The sequence below is a fragment of the Hippichthys cyanospilos genome, chromosome 3, assembly GCF_059441005.1.
Source record: "Hippichthys cyanospilos isolate Australia breed blue-spotted pipefish chromosome 3, RoL_Hcya_1.0, whole genome shotgun sequence".
NCBI classification, from domain to species: Eukaryota; Metazoa; Chordata; class Actinopteri; order Syngnathiformes; family Syngnathidae; genus Hippichthys; species Hippichthys cyanospilos.
The window spans coordinates 15,306,154-15,324,078 of record NC_142371.1 but is presented as its reverse complement, the minus strand read 5'-3'; the positions used below and the strand labels follow the sequence as shown (position 1 = coordinate 15,324,078).

The 17,925-nt window shown below is 40.6% G+C and overlaps 1 protein-coding gene across 4 annotated transcripts in view; it reads right to left on the bottom strand.

Annotated features, from left to right (window-relative positions):
• The window catches only part of LOC148425860 (CUB and sushi domain-containing protein 3-like), a 627,928-nt gene that overhangs the window by 445,749 nt on the left and 164,254 nt on the right, over positions 1-17,925 (bottom strand). The window lies entirely within an intron of this gene.

Below are 17,925 nucleotides of genomic sequence, written 5' to 3'. Positions count from 1 at the left end.
CCTTAATATTCCATGTCTTAATGATATTCTGACCAATTTTCATTTGTTTTACTCAAACAGACTGAGCACAATACATGAAAGTGTAAAAAATGACATTTTAATCAACCACTAGGCGGCGCTAGTAGGTATTTAAAAAAACTTTTTTAAAAGGTGTTAAAGACATAAGTTTCCATGTGTCTATGAAGTTTTATATTTTTTTAAGCTAGTACATCAAAGTTATTAAGGTTTTTGTCACTCTTGGCGAAGGAAAAATTGAACACATAATTTGAAGCCACGCCCCTATCATATATGTCAGCGGATCTGCACCAAATTTTGCCCACTTGTGCCCCTATGTGTGAATATGGACCACAGCAAATTTGAAGGCGATTGAGTAAAGCGTTTGGGAGAAACAAGGAGCAGTTTGGGACCTGCAAACGTGCAAAAATGGGCCAAAAATGCACATTCAAAAATTCATAACTCTTTTTCTGTACATCTGAGCACATGGCTCGCGCTGACTTTTTTGTAGGTCTCTAGGTCCTACATATGGCTAAAAATTTTCGTAGCTCTAGGTCAAACGGGCCGGGACCAGGTGCACTTTTTCGACCTTAGGTGGCGCTGCAGAGCCATTTTTTTTGCATTGTTTTGGGAAACACAAAAATATCCAATTTTTCACCGGGCCCGACAAATGTGCAAATTTTGGTGACTTTTCGTGCATGTTTAGGCCCTCAAAAATGGAAAAGCGCTGCACAGTAAATAATAATAATAACTAGAGCTGCAAGCAGCTATAAAGGGCCCTCGCAGACCTGTGCACGTTGGGGTATGAACAGGTCGGGGTATGAACAAGGACTATGAACAATGAAATAGTAGTTGTAGATGACTTCAGTGCAGGACTCTTACCAAATATGTAAAATTTAGACAAGGTGGGACAATGTGGGTGGAGTTACTGCAGCTTTTATTGTTCCAATTTTGTGACTTTCAATGCCATATAGGCCACACCCACTGTCGAAACATCGTACTGATTTGTGGAGGGCATAAGGCATGGCCACTGGCTTTTCAGAAAACATTTAAGGGATATCACTTCAAGGGGCTCAGCAGAGTACATAAAAACATTAAGGATTTGCTATATTTTTTGCTGCCACTAGGTGGCGCTCGTACTATGATAAAAAAATAGGCTTGTAGGTGTGTTTCACATTGGACTCCCATCCCATATATGAAGTTTTGCAAACATCAGATCATCTAGGTCCAATTACAGCAACTTTTACCGTTTTGGGGAGACATCAGACTTTGAGTTTGCATAGAGGCCACGCCCTTTAATGAAAAGTCATAAAATTTGAGACCCTTAATCTTCCAATGTGTCATAGCTTTTCTGACCATTTTTTAGTTCATTTAGTCAAACAGGCATTTCACAGTACATAAAAGTATAAAAAATGAGATTTTTGTCCGCCACTGGGTGGCGCTGTAAATGATTAGAAAGTTTATCACATAGCTGTATTATTCCATGACTTTTAAAGTCCCAGGAAAGTTTCAGATGGTTTGAAGCTGTCATAGCTGAGTTATTAACATTTTTGTCACTCTTGGCGAAGGAATTATTAAACATAGTTTGAAGCTCCGCCCCCATCTTTTCTGTCAAGAGATCTTCACGATATTTGGACTATGTGTGCCCCTCAGTTGGATAATGATTCATGCCAAAGTTGAAGGTAATGGGGTGAATCATTTAAGAGAAAAAGGCACTAGTTTGAGACCAGCTAATGTCTAAGAATGGGACAAAACTGCACATTAAAAAAATTCATAACAATTTTTCTGTACATCCTAGCACATCACTTGTATTGACTTTTTTGTAGGACATGCAGTCCTTCATTTGCCTACAAAGTTTCATAGCTGTAGGTCAAACCAAACAGGATTGACTGTAAGCGTTCGACTAATGACATTTTTTGCAGCCACTAGGTGGCGCTAGCTTTAAACTGGAATATATTTTTGTCGATATGTTCAGGAGAATATTTTCATCCAATGTGTGAAATTGTGAGAAGATCAGATCATCTGGGTCAAATTACAGCAACTTTTACTGGACAGATAAAGCTTCGGAATGTAAATGGCCGTAGAGGCCACACCCATTATCGAAACTTCGTAAAATTTGGTGGAGGTCAGCAGGGCTGTCTAGAGGCTTTTCAGACTTAATTTCAGCGATATTACTTCAAAGGGCTCAAATTAACACATAAAAATGTTTAAAAAATGCTATATTTTTGGCTGCCACTAGGTGGCGCTCGCACTATAACAAAAAATACGTTAATAGGTGTATTCCGCATTGGAAACCCATCAAATATATGAAGTTTAGAAAAGATAAGCCCATCTGGGACCAAACACAGCAACTTTGTTCGTTTTGGCGAGACATCAGACTGACATTTTTGTTTTCCACTAGATGGCTTTATAAGCAATTGAAGATTTTTTTAAACACTTGTGTTAAGGGCTTGAGTCTTCATGTGTCTGTGAATTTTCAGATTTTTCCAAGCTTGTAAAGCTGAGTTATAAAGGTTTGTTTCACATGTGGCAAAGTAATCATCAAAGGCATAATATAAAGCCCCGCCCCCAACATATTTGATGGCGGATCATCACAAAAATTTGAACAATTGTGCCTCACAGTCAGATAAAACATCACAGCAAATTTGAAGTCGATCAGGTCAAGGGTTTGGGAGAAAAAAGGAGCAGTTCGGGACCTGCAAATGAGCAAAAACGGGCCAAAAGTGCACATTCAAAAATTCATAACTCTCTTTCTGTACATCTGAGCACATGGCTCGCGCTGACTTTTTTGTAGGGCTCGAGGTCCTACATAAGGCTACAAATTTTTGGAGCTCTAGGTCAAACGGGCCGGGAGTGAGAGGCTATTTTCCACTCATAAGGCCATTTTGGGGCCAATTACAGCCACTTTTTTCGTTTTGGCGAGTCATCTGACTTTGAGGTGGCGTGCAAACTACGCCCATTATCGAAAAGTCGTAAAATTTTAAAACCTGAATATTCCATGGGTTAATGATATTCTGACCAATTTTCATTTGTTTTACTCAAACAGACTGAGCACAATACATGAAAGTGTAAAAAATGACATTTTAATCAACCACTAGGCGGCGCTAGTAGGTATTAAAAAAAATTTTTTTCAAAGGTGTTAAAGACATAAGTTTCCATGTGTCTATGAAGTTTTAGATTTTTTTAAGCTAGTACATCAAAGTTATTAAGGTTTATGTCCCTCTTGGCGAAGGAAAAATTGAACACATAATTTGAAGCCACGCCCCTATCATATATGCCAGCGGATCTGCACCAAATTTTGCCCACTTGTGCCCCTATGTGTGAATATGCACCACAGCAAATTTGAAGGTGATTGAGTAAAGCGTTTAGGAGAAACAAGGAGCAGTTTGGGACCTACAAACGTGCAAAAAAGGGCCAAAAATGCACATTCAAAAATTCATAACTCTTTTTCTGTACATCTGAGCACATGGCTCGCGCTGACTTTTTTGTAGTTCCCTAGGTCCTACATATGCCTAAAAATTTTCGTAGCTCTAGGTCAAACGGGCCGGGACCAGGTGCACTTTTTCAACCTTAGGTGGCGCTGCAGAGCCATTTTTTTTGCATTGTTTTGGGAAACACAAAAATATCCAATTTTTCACCGGGCCCGACAAATGTGCAAATTTTGGTGACTTTTCGTGCATGTTTAGGCCCTCAAAAATGGAAAAGCGCTGCACAGTAAATAATAATAATAATAATAATAATAATAATAATAATAATAATAATAATAATAATCTGGAGAAAAACAAGAGGGCTCTCGCAGCGGTAGCTGCTCGGGCCCTAACTAGAGCTGCAAGCAGCTATAAAGGGCCCTCGCAGACCTGTGCACGTTGGGGTATGAACAGGTCGGGGTATGAACAAGGACTAATAACGATGAAAAAGTAGTTGTAGATGACTTCAGTGCAGGACTCTTACCAAATATGTCAAAGTTAGACAAGGTGGGACAATGTGGGTGGAGTTACTGCAGCTTTTATTGTTCCAATTTTGTGACTTTCAATGCCATATAGGCCACACCCACTGTCGAAACATTGTACTGATTTGTGGAGGGCATAAGGCATGGCCACTGGCTTTTCAGAAAACATTTAAGGGATATCACTTCAAGGGGCTCAGCAGAGTACATAAAAACATTAAGGATTTGCTATATTTTTTGCTGCCACTAGGTGGCGCTCGTACTATGATAAAAAATAGGCTTGTAGGTGTGTTTCACATTGGACTCGCATCCCAAATATGAAGTTTTGCAAACATCAGATCATCAAGGTCCAATTACAGCAACTTTTATCGTTTTGGGGAGACATCAGACTTTGAGTTTGCATAGAGGCCACGCCCTTTAATGAAAAGTCATAAAAGTTGGGAACCTTAATGTTCCAATGTGTCATAGCTTTTCTGACCATTTTTGAGGTCATTTAGTCAAACAGGCATTTCACAGTACATAAAAGTATAAAAAATGAGATTTTTGTCCGCCACTGGGTGGTGCTGTAAATGATTTGAAAGTTTATCACATAGCTGTATTAGGGCATGACTTTTAAACTCCCTGCAAGTGTTTCACATGATTTGAAGCTGAAACAGCTGAATTATTAAGGTTTTTGTCACTCTTGGCGAAGGAAATATTCAAAACAATTTGAAGCTCCGCCCACATCTTACAAGTCATGGGATCTGCACAATTTTTGGGAGATTTGTGCCGCTATATCTGCTAATAGTCCATGCCAACGTAGAAGTTAATCGGGTGAACCGTTTAAGAGAAAAAGGCACTAGATTTAGACCGGCTAATGTCTAAGAATGGGGCAAAATTGCACATAAAAAAAATCATAAAAATTATTCTGTACATCTTAGCACATCACTCCTATTGACTTTTTTGTAGGTCTTACAATCCTACATATGCCTAAAAACTTTTATAGTGTTAGGTCAAACCAAAGAGGAATGACTCCAATCTTTCGACTAATGACATTTTTTGCAGCCACTAGGTGGCGCTAGCTTTAAACTGGAATATATGTTTGTCGATGTCTTCAGGAATAGATTTTCATCCAATGTGTGAAATTGTGAGAAGATCAGATCATCTGGGTCAAATTACAGCAGCTTTTACTGGTCCGTTAAATTTTCGGAAAGAAAATGGACGTAAAGGCCACGCCCATTATCGAAATTTCGTAAAATTTGGTGGAGGTCAGCAGGGCTGTCTAGAGGCTTGTCACACTTAATTTCAGCGATATTACTTCAAAGGGCTCAGCTAAACACGTAAAAAATTTTCAAAAATGCTATATTTTTGGCTGCCACTAGGTGGCGCTCGCACTATAGCAAAAAATATGTTGATAGGTGTATTCTGCATTGGAAATCCATCAAATATGTAATGTTTAGAAAAGATAAGACCATCTGGGACCAAACACAGCAACTTTGTTCGTTTTGGCGAGACATCAGACTGACATTTTTTTTGCCACTAGATGGCCTTATAAGCAATTGAAGATCTTTTGAAACACATGTGTTAAGGGCTTAAGTCTTCATGTGTGTGTGAAGTTTCAGATTTTTACAAGCTTGTAAAGCTGAGTTATAAAGGTTTGTTTCACATGTGGCAAAGTAAACATCAAAGGCATAATATGAAGCCCCGCCCCCAACATATTTGATGGCGGATCATCACAAAAATTTGAACAATTGTGCCTCACAGTCAGATAAAACATCACAGCAAATTTGAAGTCGATCGGGTCAAGCGTTTGGGAGAAAAAAGGAGCAGTTCGGGACCTGCAAATGAGCAAAAACGGGCCAAAAGTGCACATTCAAAAATTCATAACTCTCTTTCTGTACATCTGAGCACATGGCTCGCGCTGACTTTTTTGTAGGGCTCGAGGTCCTACATAAGGCTACAAATTTTTGGAGCTCTAGGTCAAACGGGCCGGGAGTGAGAGGCTATTTTCCACGCATAAGGCCATTTTGGGGCCAATTACAGCCACTTTTTTCGTTTTGGCGAGTCATCTGACTTTGAGGTGGCGTGCAGACTACGCCCATTATCGAAAAGTCGTAAAATTTTAAAACCTTAATATTCCATGTCTTAATGATATTCTGACCAATTTTCATTTGTTTTACTCAAACAGACTGAGCACAATACATGAAAGTGTAAAAAATGACATTTTAATCAACCACTAGGCGGCGCTAGTAGGTATTTAAAAAAACTTTTTTTAAAGGTGTTAAAGACATAAGTTGTCATGTGTCTATGAAGTTTTAGATTTTTTTAAGCTAGTACATCAAAGTTACTAAGGTTTTTGTCCCCCTTGGCGAAGGAAAAATTGAACACATAATTTGAAGCCACGCCCCTATCATATATGTCAGCGGATCTGCACCAAATTTTGCCCACTTGTGCCCCTATGTGTGAATATGGACCACAGCAAATTTGAAGGCGATTGAGTAAAGCGTTTAGGAGAAACAAGGAGCAGTTTGGGACCTGCAAACGTGCAAAAATGGGCCAAAAATGCACATTCAAAAATTCATAACTCTTTTTCTGTACATCTGAGCACATGGCTTGCGCTGACTTTTTTGTAGGTCTCAAGGTCCTACATATGCCTAAAAATTTTCGTAGCTCTAGGTCAAACGGGCCGGGAACAGGTGCACTTTTTCGACCTTAGGTGGCGCTGCAGAGCCATTTTTTTTGCATTGTTTTGGGAAACACAAAAATTTCAAATTTTTCACCGGGCCCAACAAATGTGCAAATTTTGGTGACTTTTCGTGCATGTTTAGGCCCTCAAAAATGGAAAAGCGCTGCACAGTAAATAATAATAATAACTAGAGCTGCAAGCAGCTATAAAGGGCCCTCGCAGACCTGTGCACGTTGGGGTATGAACAGGTCGGGGTATGAACAAGGACTATGAACGATGAAAAAGTAGTTGTAGATGACTTCAGTGCAGGACTCTTACCAAATATGTAAAATTTAGATAAGGTGGGACAATGTGGGTGGAGTTACTGCAGCTTTTATTATTCCAATTTTGTGATTTACAATGCCATATAGGCCACACCCACTGTCGAAACATCGTACTGATTTGAGGAGGGCATAAGGCATGGCCACTGGCTTTTCAGAAAACATTTAAGGGATATCACTTCAAGGGGCTCAGCAGAGTACATAAAAACATTAAGGATTTGCTATATATTTTGCTGCCACTAGGTGGCGCTCGTACTATGATAAAAAATAGGCTTGTAGGTGTGTTTCACATTGGACTCCCATCCCATATATGAAGTTTTAAAAATATCAGATCTTCTAGGTCCAATTACAGCAACTTTTACCGTTTTCGTGAGACATCGGATTTTGAGTTTGCATAGAGGCCACGCCCTTTATTGAAAAGACTTAAAAGTTGAGAACCTTAATGTTCCAATGTGTTATAGCTTTTCTGACCATTTTTGAGTTCAATTAGTCAAACAGGCATTTCACAGTACATAAAAGTATAAAAAATGAGATTTTTGTCCGCCACTGGGTGGCACTGTAAATGATTTGAAAGTTTTAAAGTCCCAGGAAAGTTTCAGATGGTTTGAAGCTGTCATAGCTGAGTTATTAAGATTTTTGTCACTCTTGGCGAAGGAAATATTAAACATAATTTGAAGCTCCGCCCCCATCTTTTATGTCAAGAGATCTTCACGATATTTGGACTATGTGTGCCCCTTAGTTGGGTAATGATTCATGCCAAAGTTGAAGGTAATGGGGTGAATTGTTTAAGAGAAAAAGGCACTAGTTTGAGACCAGCTCATGTGTAAGAATGGGACAAAACTGCACATTAAAAAAATTCATAACAATTTTTCTGTACATCCTAGCACATCACTTCTATTGACTTTTTTGTAGGTCTTGCAGTCCTTCATTTGCCTACATAGCTGTAGGTCAAACCAAACAGGATTGACTGTAATCTTTCGACCAATGACATTTTTTGCAGCCACTAGGTGGCGCTAGCTTTAAACTGGAATATATTTTTGTCGATATGTTCAGGAAAATATTTTCATCCAATGTGTGAAATTGTGAGAAGATCAGATCATCTGGGTCAAATTACAGCAACTTTTACTGGACAGATAAAGTTTCGGAATGAAAATGGTCGTAGAGGCCACGCCCATTATCGAAACTTTGAAAAATTTGGTGGAGGTCAGCAAGGCTGTCTAGAGGCTTTTCAGACTTAATTTCAGCGATATTACTTCAAAGGGCTATGCTAAACACATAAAAACGTTTAAAAAATGCTATATTTTTGGCTGCCACTAGGTGGTGCTCGCACTATAACAAAAAATACGTTGATAGGTGTATTCCGCATTGGAAACCCATCAAATATGTGAAGTTTAGAAAAGGTAAGACCATCTGGGACCAAACACAGCAACTTTGTTCGTTTTGGCGAGACATCAGACTGACATTTTTGTTTGCCACTAGATGGCCTTATAAGCAATTGAAGATTTTTTTAAACACTTGTGTTAAGGGCTTGAGTCTCCATGTGTCTGTGAAGTTTCAGTTTTTTCCAAGCTTGGAAAGCTGAGTTATAAAGATTTGTTTCACATGTGGAAAAGTAATCATCAAAGGCATAATATGAAGGCCCGCCCCCACCATATTTGATTGCGGATCGTCACGAAAATTTGAACAATTGTGCCTCAGAGTCAGATAAAACATCACAGCAAATTTGAAGTCGATCGGGTCAAGCGTTTGGGAGAAAAAAGGAGCAGTTCGGGACCTGCAAATGAGCAAAAACGGGCTAAAGGTGCACCTTCAAAAATTCATAACTCTCTTTCTGTACATCTGAGCACATGGCTCGCGCTGACTTTTTTGTAGAGGTCGAGGTCCTACATAAGGCTACAAATTTTTGGAGCTCTAGGTCAAACGGGCCGGGAGTGAGAGGCTATTTTCCACTCATAAGGCCATTTTGGGGCCAATTACAGCCACTTTTTTCATTTTGGCGAGTCATCTGACTTTGAGGTGGCGTGCAGACTACGCCCATTATCGAAATGTCGTAAAATTTTAAAACCTTAATATTCCATGTCTTAATGATATTCTGACCAATTTTCATTTGTTTTACTCAAACAGACTGAGCACAATACATGAAAGTGTAAAAAATAACATTTTAATCAACCACTAGGTGGCGCTAGTAGGTATTTAAAAAAACTTTTTTCAAAGGTGTTAAAGACATAAGTTTCCATGTATCTATGAAGTTTTAGATTTTTTTAAGCTAGTAAAACAAAGTTATTAAGGTTTATGTCACTCTTGGCGAAGGAAAAATTGAACACATAATTTGAAGCCACGCCCCTATCATATATGTCAGCGGATCTGCACCAAATTTTGCCCACTTGTGCCCCTATGTGTGAATATGGACCACAGCAAATTTGAAGGTGATTGAGTAAAGCGTTTAGGAGAAACAAGGAGCAGTTTGGGACCTGCAAACGTGCAAAAATGGGCCAAAAATGCACATTCAAAAATTCATAACTCTTTTTCTGTACATCTGAGCACATGGCTCGCGCTGACTTTTTTGTAGGTCTCTAGGTCCTACATATGTCTAAAAATTTTCGTAGCTCTAGGTCAAACGGGCCGGGACCAGGTGCACTTTTTCAACCTTATTTTTGTTACTCTTGGCAAAGGAAGTATTAAACATAATTTGAAGCTCCGCCCCCATCTTTTATGTCAAGAGATCTTCACGATATTTGGACTATGTGTGCCCCTCAGTTGGATAATGATTCATGCCAAAGTTGAAGGTAATGGGGTGAATCATTTAAGAGAAAAAGGCACTAGTTTGAGACCAGCTAATGTCTAAGAATGGGACAAAACTGCACATTAAAAAAATTCATAACAATTTTTCTGTACATCCTAGCACATCACTTGTATTGACTTTTTTGTAGGGCATGCAGTCCTTCATTTGCCTACAAAGTTTCATAGCTGTAGGTCAAACCAAACAGGATTGACTGTAATCGTTCGACTAATGACATTTTTTGCAGCCACTAGGTGGCGCTAGCTTTAAACTGGAATATATTTTTGTCGATATGTTCAGGAGAATATTTTCATCCAATGTGTGAAATTGTGAGAAGATCAGATCATCTGGGTAAAATTACAGCAACTTTTACTGGACAGATAAAGCTTCGGAATGAAAATGGCCGTAGAGGCCACACCCATTATGGAAACTTCGTAAAATTTGGTGGAGGTCAGCAGGGCTGTCTAGAGGCTTTTCAGACTTAATTTCAGCGATATTACTTCAAAGGGCTCAGCTAAACACATAAAAATGTTTAAAAAATGCTATATTTTTGGCTGCCACTAGGTGGCGCTCGCACTATAACAAAAAATACGTTAATAGGTGTATTCCGCATTGGAAACCCATCAAATATATGAAGTTTAGAAAAGATAAGCCCATCTGGGACCAAACACAGCAACTTTGTTCGTTTTGGCGAGACATCAGACTGACATTTTTGTTTGCCACTAGATGGCTTTATAAGCAATTGAAGATTTTTTTAAACACTTGTGTTAAGGGCTTGAGTCTTCATGTGTCTGTGAATTTTCAGATTTTTCCAAGCTTGTAAAGCTGAGTTATAAAGGTTTGTTTCACATGTGGCAAAGTAATCATCAAAGGCATAATATAAAGCCCCGCCCCCAACATATTTGATGGCGGATCATCACAAAAATGTGAACAATTGTGCCTCACAGTCAGATAAAACATCACAGCAAATTTGAAGTCGATCAGGTCAAGGGTTTGGGAGAAAAAAGGAGCAGTTCGGGACCTGCAAATGAGCAAAAACGGGCCAAAGGTGCACATTCAAAAATTCATAACTCTCTTTCTGTACATCTGAGCATATGGCTCGCGCTGACTTTTTTGTAGGGCTCGAGGTCCTACATAAGTCTACAAATTTTTGGAGCTCTAGGTCAAACGGGCCGGGAGTGAGAGGCTATTTTCCACTCATAAGGCCATTTTGGGGCCAATTACAGCCACTTTTTTCGTTTTGGCGAGTCATCTGACTTTGAGGTGGCGTGCAGACTACGCCCATTATCGAAAAGTCGTAAAATTTTAAAGCCTTAATATTCCATGTCTTAATGATATTCTGACCAATTTTCATTTGTTTTACTCAAACAGACTGAGCACAATACATGAAAGTGTAAAAAATGACATTTTAATCAACCACTAGGCGGCGCTAGTAGGTATTTGAAAAAACTTTTTTCAAAGGTGTTAAAGACATAAGTTTCCATGTGTCTATGAAGTTTTAGATTTTTTTAAGCTAGTACATCAAAGTTATTAAGGTTTATGTCCCTCTTGGCGAAGGAAAAATACAACACATAATTTGAAGCCACGCCCCTATCATATATGCCAGCGGATCTGCACCAAATTTTGCCCACTTGTGCCCCTATGTGTGAATATGGACCACAGCAAATTTGAAGGTGATTGAGTAAAGCGTTTAGGAGAAACAAGGAGCAGTTTGGGACCTACAAACGTGCAAAAATGGGCCAAAAATGCACATTCAAAAATTCATAACTCTTTTTCTGTACATCTGAGCACATGGCTCGCGCTGACTTTTTTGTAGGTCTCTAGGTCCTACATATGCCTAAAAATTTTCGTAGCTCTAGGTCAAACGGGCCGGGACCAGGTGCACTTTTTCAACCTTAGGTGGCGCTGCAGAGCCATTTTTTTTGCATTGTTATGGGAAACACAAAAATATCAAATTTTTCACCGGGCCCGACAAATGTGCAAATTTTGGTGACTTTTCGTGCATGTTTAGGCCCTCAAAAATGGAAAAGCGCTGCACAGTAAATAATAATAATAATAATAATAATAATAATAATAATAATCTGGAGAAAAACAAGAGGGCTCTCGCAGCGGTAGCTGCTCGGGCCCTAATAATAATAATAATAATAATAATAATCTGGAGAAAAACAAGAGGGCTCTCGCAGCGGTAGCTGCTCGGGCCCTAATAATAATCCGGAGAAAAACAAGAGGGCTCTCGCAGCGGTAGCTGCTCGGGCCCTAATAAGAATAATAATCTGGAGAAAAACAAGAGGGCTCTCCCAGCGGTAGCTGCTCGGGCCCTAATAATAATAATAATAATCCGGAGAAAAACAAGAGGGCTCTCGCAGCGGTAGCTGCTCGGGCCCTAATAATAATAATAATAATAATCCGGAGAAAAACAAGAGGGCTCTCGCAGCGGTAGCTGCTCGGGCCCTAATAATAATCCGGAGAAAAACAAGAGGGCTCTCGCAGCGGTAGCTGCTCGGGCCCTAATAATAATAATAATAATAATAATAATAATAATAATAATCCGGAGAAAAACAAGAGGGCTCTCGCAGCGGTAGCTGCTCGGGCCCTAATAATAATAATAATAATAATCCGGAGAAAAACAAGAGGGCTCTCGCAGCGGTAGCTGCTCGGGCCCTAATAATAATAATAATAATATAATAATAATAATCCGGAGAAAAACAAGAGGGCTCTCGCAGTGGTAGCTGCTCGGGCCCTAATAATAATCCGGAGAAAAACAAGAGGGCTCTCGCAGCGGTAGCTGCTCGGGCCCTAATAATAATAATAATCCGGAGAAAAACAAGAGGGCTCTCGCAGCGGTAGCTGCTCGGGCCCTAATAATCCGGAGAAAAACAAGAGGGCTCTCGCAGCGGTAGCTGCTCGGGCCCTAATAATAATAATCCGGAGAAAAACAAGAGGGCTCTCGCAGCGGTAGCTGCTCGGGCCCTAATAATAATCCGGAGAAAAACAAGAGGGCTCTCACAGCGGTAGCTGCTCGGGCCCTAATAATAATAATAATCCGGAGAAAAACAAGAGGGCTCTCGCAGCGGTATCTGCTCGGGCCCTAATAATCCGGAGAAAAACAAGAGGGCTCTCGCAGCGGTAGCTGCTCGGGCCCTAATAATAATAATAATAATCCGGAGAAAAACAAGAGGGCTCTCGCAGCGGTAGCTGCTTGGGCCCTAATAATAATAATAATAATAATAATAATAATAATAATAATAGTAATCCGGAGAAAAACAAGAGGGCTCTCGCAGCGGTAGCTGCTAGGGCCCTAATAATAATCCGGAGAAAAACAAGAGGGCTCTCGCAGCAGTAGCTGCCCGGGCCCTAATAATAATAATCCGGAGAAAAACAAGAGGGCTCTAACAGCGGTAGCTGCTCAGGCCCTAATAATAATCCGGAGAAAAACAAGAGGGCTCTCGCAGGGGTAGCTGCTCGGGCCCTAATAATAATCTGGGGAGGAACAATAGAGACCTCGCAGCGGTCGCTGCTCGGGCCCTAATAATAATAATAATCTGGGGAGGAACAATAGGGACCTCACAGCGGTCGCTGCTCGGGCCCTAATAATAATAATCATAATAATAATAATAATAATAATAATAACAATAATCTGGGGAGGAACAATAGGGACCTCGCAGTGGTCACTGCTCGGGCCCTAATAATCTGGGGAGGAACAATAGGGACCTTGCAGTGGTCACTGCTTGGGCCCTAATAATAATAATAATAATAATAATCTGGGGAGGAACAATAGGGACCTCGCAGTGGTCACTGCTCGGGCCCTAATAATAATAATCTGGGGAGGAACAATAGGGACCTCGCAGCAGTCGCTGCTCGGGCCCTAATAATAATAATAATATTAATCTGGGGAGGAACAATAGGGACCTCGCAGTGGTCACTGCTCAGGCCCTAATAATCTGGGGAGGAACAATAGGGACTTCGCAGTGGTCACTGCTTGGGCCCTAATAATCCGGAGAGGAACAATAGGGACCTCGCAGCAGTCGCTGCTCGGGCCCTAATAATAATAATAATAATAATCTGGGGAGGAACAATAGGGACCTCGCAGTGGTCACTGCTCGGGCCCTAATAATAATCCGGAGAGGAAAAATAGGGACCTCGCAGCGGTCGTTGCTCGGGCCCTAATAATAATAATAACTAGAGCTGCAAGCAGCTAAAATGGGCCCTCACAGACATGAGAACGATGAAAGATGAACAGTTCCTAGGTATGAACAAATTTGGGTATGAATGTATTCGGCCATACGCAGGCAAACTGGTCAATGTTCTAGAAAAGGTAACATTTGTATTCGCATCTGTCCAACGGGCTCTACTAAGTAATTGGAATCGCAAACTTGGCCAAATTTGAAGAGTCATGAAATTTGAGATTCATAATGTTCGCTTTGTCTCAATATTCTCCTTACTAATTTACAGTGAATTTGCTGAAAGCAGCATAGCAGAGAACATGAAAGTGTAAAAAGTATCTCTTTTGTCTGGCACCAGGTGTCGCTCTTGGTACCGTTAAATTGCTTAAACAGGATTAGCACAGTGCAAAAACTGAAATATGAAGGTTTTTTACACTGATGGCATATATGAAATATGATTCAAGTATTTTGAAGCCCCATCATATAGGTTAGCCGATCTTGATGAAATTTTGCCCAATGGTGCCACTCTGTCAGGTTACTGGAGTACCTCAAATGTGAAGTTGATCGGGTCAAGGTATTTGGTACCGAAAAATGTACAAAATCGGGCCAAATGCTACATTCAACAATTGATAACTCTGGTTCTGTACAATCCTAACATATGGCGCTCTATGATGTTTTTGTAGGTCTTGAGGTTTTACATATACATAAACAATTTCGTAGCTCTAGGTCAAACGGGTCGGAACTGACTCTCGTTTTATGATCACCTGGGCTCAATTTCAGTAAGTTTAGATGACTTGAGCAAACTCCTTATTTGGGGTTGCATACAGACCACCCACTTTATCACAAAGTCATAAAATTTGGATACCTTTAATCTACAAGTCTCGATGCAGTGGTCGCTGCTCAGACCCTAATAATAATAATCTGGATAGGAACAATAGGGACCTCGCAGCGGTTGCTGCTCGGGCCCTAATAATATGGAGAAAAACAAGAGGGCTCTCGCAGCGGTAGCTGCTTGGGCCCTAATCGTCCGGAGAAAAACAAGAGGGCTCTTGCAGCGGAAGCTGCTCGGGCCCTAGAATATCACACAACTAGAATATTTGCAATTTCTGAAGAAATTGAGTGTAAAGGTGTAACCTCTGAAGGCAAAGGTGTTGAATGGCAAAGATAGAAGGGAAAAACTGAAGTAGTGGAATTGTGGGTAATTTTGAATTCTGGGAAGAGGAAAATGGATACCAAAATGGAATGGTGGGAATTGGGGGAATCAGTTAAAGTTGGAACGGTCGGAATCGGATGAAGAATGGCAAAGATAGAAAAAGATAGGAAAAACTGAAAAAGTGGAATTATGAGTAAATTTTGAAATGTGGGTAAAAAGGGATGGGCGGGCATTGGGGAAATTGATTAAAATTGGAACCGTCGGAATCGGATGAAGAATGGCAAAGATAGAAGGGAAAAACTGATAAAGTGGAATTGTGGGTAATTTTTGAATTGTGGGAAGAAGAAAATGGATACCATCATGGAATGGCGGAACTTTTGGGAATCGATTAAAGTTGGAACTGTTGGCAAACTTTACTATTATAGACCTTGGAGGTGAATCGTCAGAGGATTTTGGGCCCAGTGTACGGTGTGCCTGCTCAATTTTAAGATCGATGGTGGGAGGTAAATTCAACTTATCTTTGAATAAATGTTCTACAAACGTGATCATCGATGCGGAGTTATTCTCGGCGAACTTCGCTTTAACCTTGAATCCTTATGTTGTCCCGCCTTACTCGTCCCTCTTGATCATTTAGATTGTCAGTCAGTTTCCCTTGTAGCTTTTGCAATTCCCTTGCAACTTCTTCCAATTCCTGCATTCTTTCTTCCGTCTCTGAAATGCGCATTTTGGCGTCATCTATCCTGCTATTCATAGTCTTAATTTTGTTCTTATAATGCCAGAACTCTCTCAATTCTTGTAATATCATACACCATTACATTGTGCCTGTGCTATGCACTAAACATCAGTTCAGAGTACCCATCCTTTTTGGAATCCTTGGGTGAGCTGGAGAGCGCTACCTCCTTGTTCAACTTGGGGACTTCAATGCTCATGTGGGCAACGGCAATTCGACCTGGAGGACTGTGATTGGGAGGAATAGCCCTTCGGATTTGAACCTGAGCGGTGTTTTGTAATTGGACTGCTGTGCTTGTCATGGACTGGCAATAACAAACACCATGTTCAAACATAGGGTGCACTTGGCACCAGGACACCCTAGGCCGCAGTTCGATGATTGACTTTGTGGTCGTGTCATCGGATTTGCTGCTACATGTTTTGGACACTTGGGGGGGGGGGTGTCTGATCACCACCTGGTGGTGTGTTGGCTTCAATGGTGGGGGAGGATGCCGGTCAGACCCAAATGTATTGTGTGGGTCTGCTGGGAATGTCTGGCAGACTCGCCTGTCAGAGGAACTCCCACCTCTGGCAGATTTTCAAAGATTTTCAGCATTGCATCTCTGCTATTTGTGGATGATGTGGTGCTGTTTGCTTCCTCAGGCCGTGACCTCCAACTAAGAGTGGCTCGCAGCCTAGTGGGAAGCGGCTGGGATTAATATCAGCACCTCCAAATCTGAGACCATGGTCCTCAGTCGGAAAAGTGTGGAATGCCCTCTCTGAGTCGAGGATGAACTCCTGCCCCAAATGGAGGAGTTCAAGTATCTTGGGGTCTTGTTCACGAGTGGGGCCAGGATGGAACAGGGGATCGACAGGCAGATCACTGTGATGCGGACACTGTACCAATCTATTTTGGTGAAACGAGAGCTGATCCGAAAGGCGAGGCTTTCTGTTTACCATTCGAGCTACGTTCCTGCCCTCACCTATGGTCACAAGCTGTGGGTCCTGCCCGAAAGAATGATATCCCAGATTCAAGCGGCCGAAATGAGTTTTCTTTGCAGGCTTTCCGGGCTTTCCCTTAGAGATAGGGCGAGAAGTTTGGTCATCTGAGAGGGACTCGTGCTGCGTTTCTGCTTCTCCACATTGAGAGAAGCCAGTTAAGGTTGCTCAGGCATCTGGTTAGGATGCCTCCCTCTCCTCCCACGGGGAGGGGTCCAGGGTTCGACCCAGGACATACTGGAGAGACTATGTCTCTTGGTTGGCCTGGAAACACCTGGGGATCCTCCCGGAGGAAGTCTGGGCTTCCCTGTTCAAGCTGCTGACCCCGTGACCCGACGCCGGATAAAGCGGTAGCTGACAGATCGATGGATAAAATTGAACAATCCAAAAATATTTCTAATGATTTTATTAATTAAATGCTGTAGATGCTGTAGATTGAAGTGAAAATAATTCTAAGGTGTAATTTAACTTAAATTACAGGAAAACATAGGTGGCTTGTTGTAGTCCGTTCTTATAATAAGATTTTGTTTTGTTATCATTTCCTAAATTGAAAAAGAAATGGCATTGATCTTAAGATGAAGATAATTCAAAGTCACCTTTTTATCTGATTATGAAAGAAATATAGTTTGGGCACAGAAATTTTAAGAAAATTCTAGATTTTATTTAAGCCTGCTTTTTACTAAGATGTTTTTCCTTTTTAGATAAAAAATTTGAACCTATTTTATATTATAAGTCTTTTTTTACTGTTTTAAAATTGACTTTTTAGTGGAGACATTACGTCAAATATCTGTCATATGTCCATCAGACCGGGACGCGCCTTTTTGCTTATTGAAATATATTGCAACTGACTTGGATGTTTTTCTGCTACAGTATATTGCTGCATCTTTCTAGTACGAACTGCACTGAGCCCACAGTCAATGTGATCATAGTTACTTTACAGTACCACCAAGCAGTGGAGAAATATGTTCAGTTGAGTGAATAGACTAGGTTGGTTCAATTTAACTAGATGTCATTCACAGTCATAACACATCTTACTTTACCAAGGATTTATTTGTAGTTTCTCCTTTTTAGTCCTGGTTTCATGTGTCTTGCTGATAACAGCATTCAGGGATACATTTCAAATAACCAATAAATGGACACCAAATCTGCATTCTTTCTCTTAATTAAAGTTTTTAAATTTTAATTAAGGATATACCTT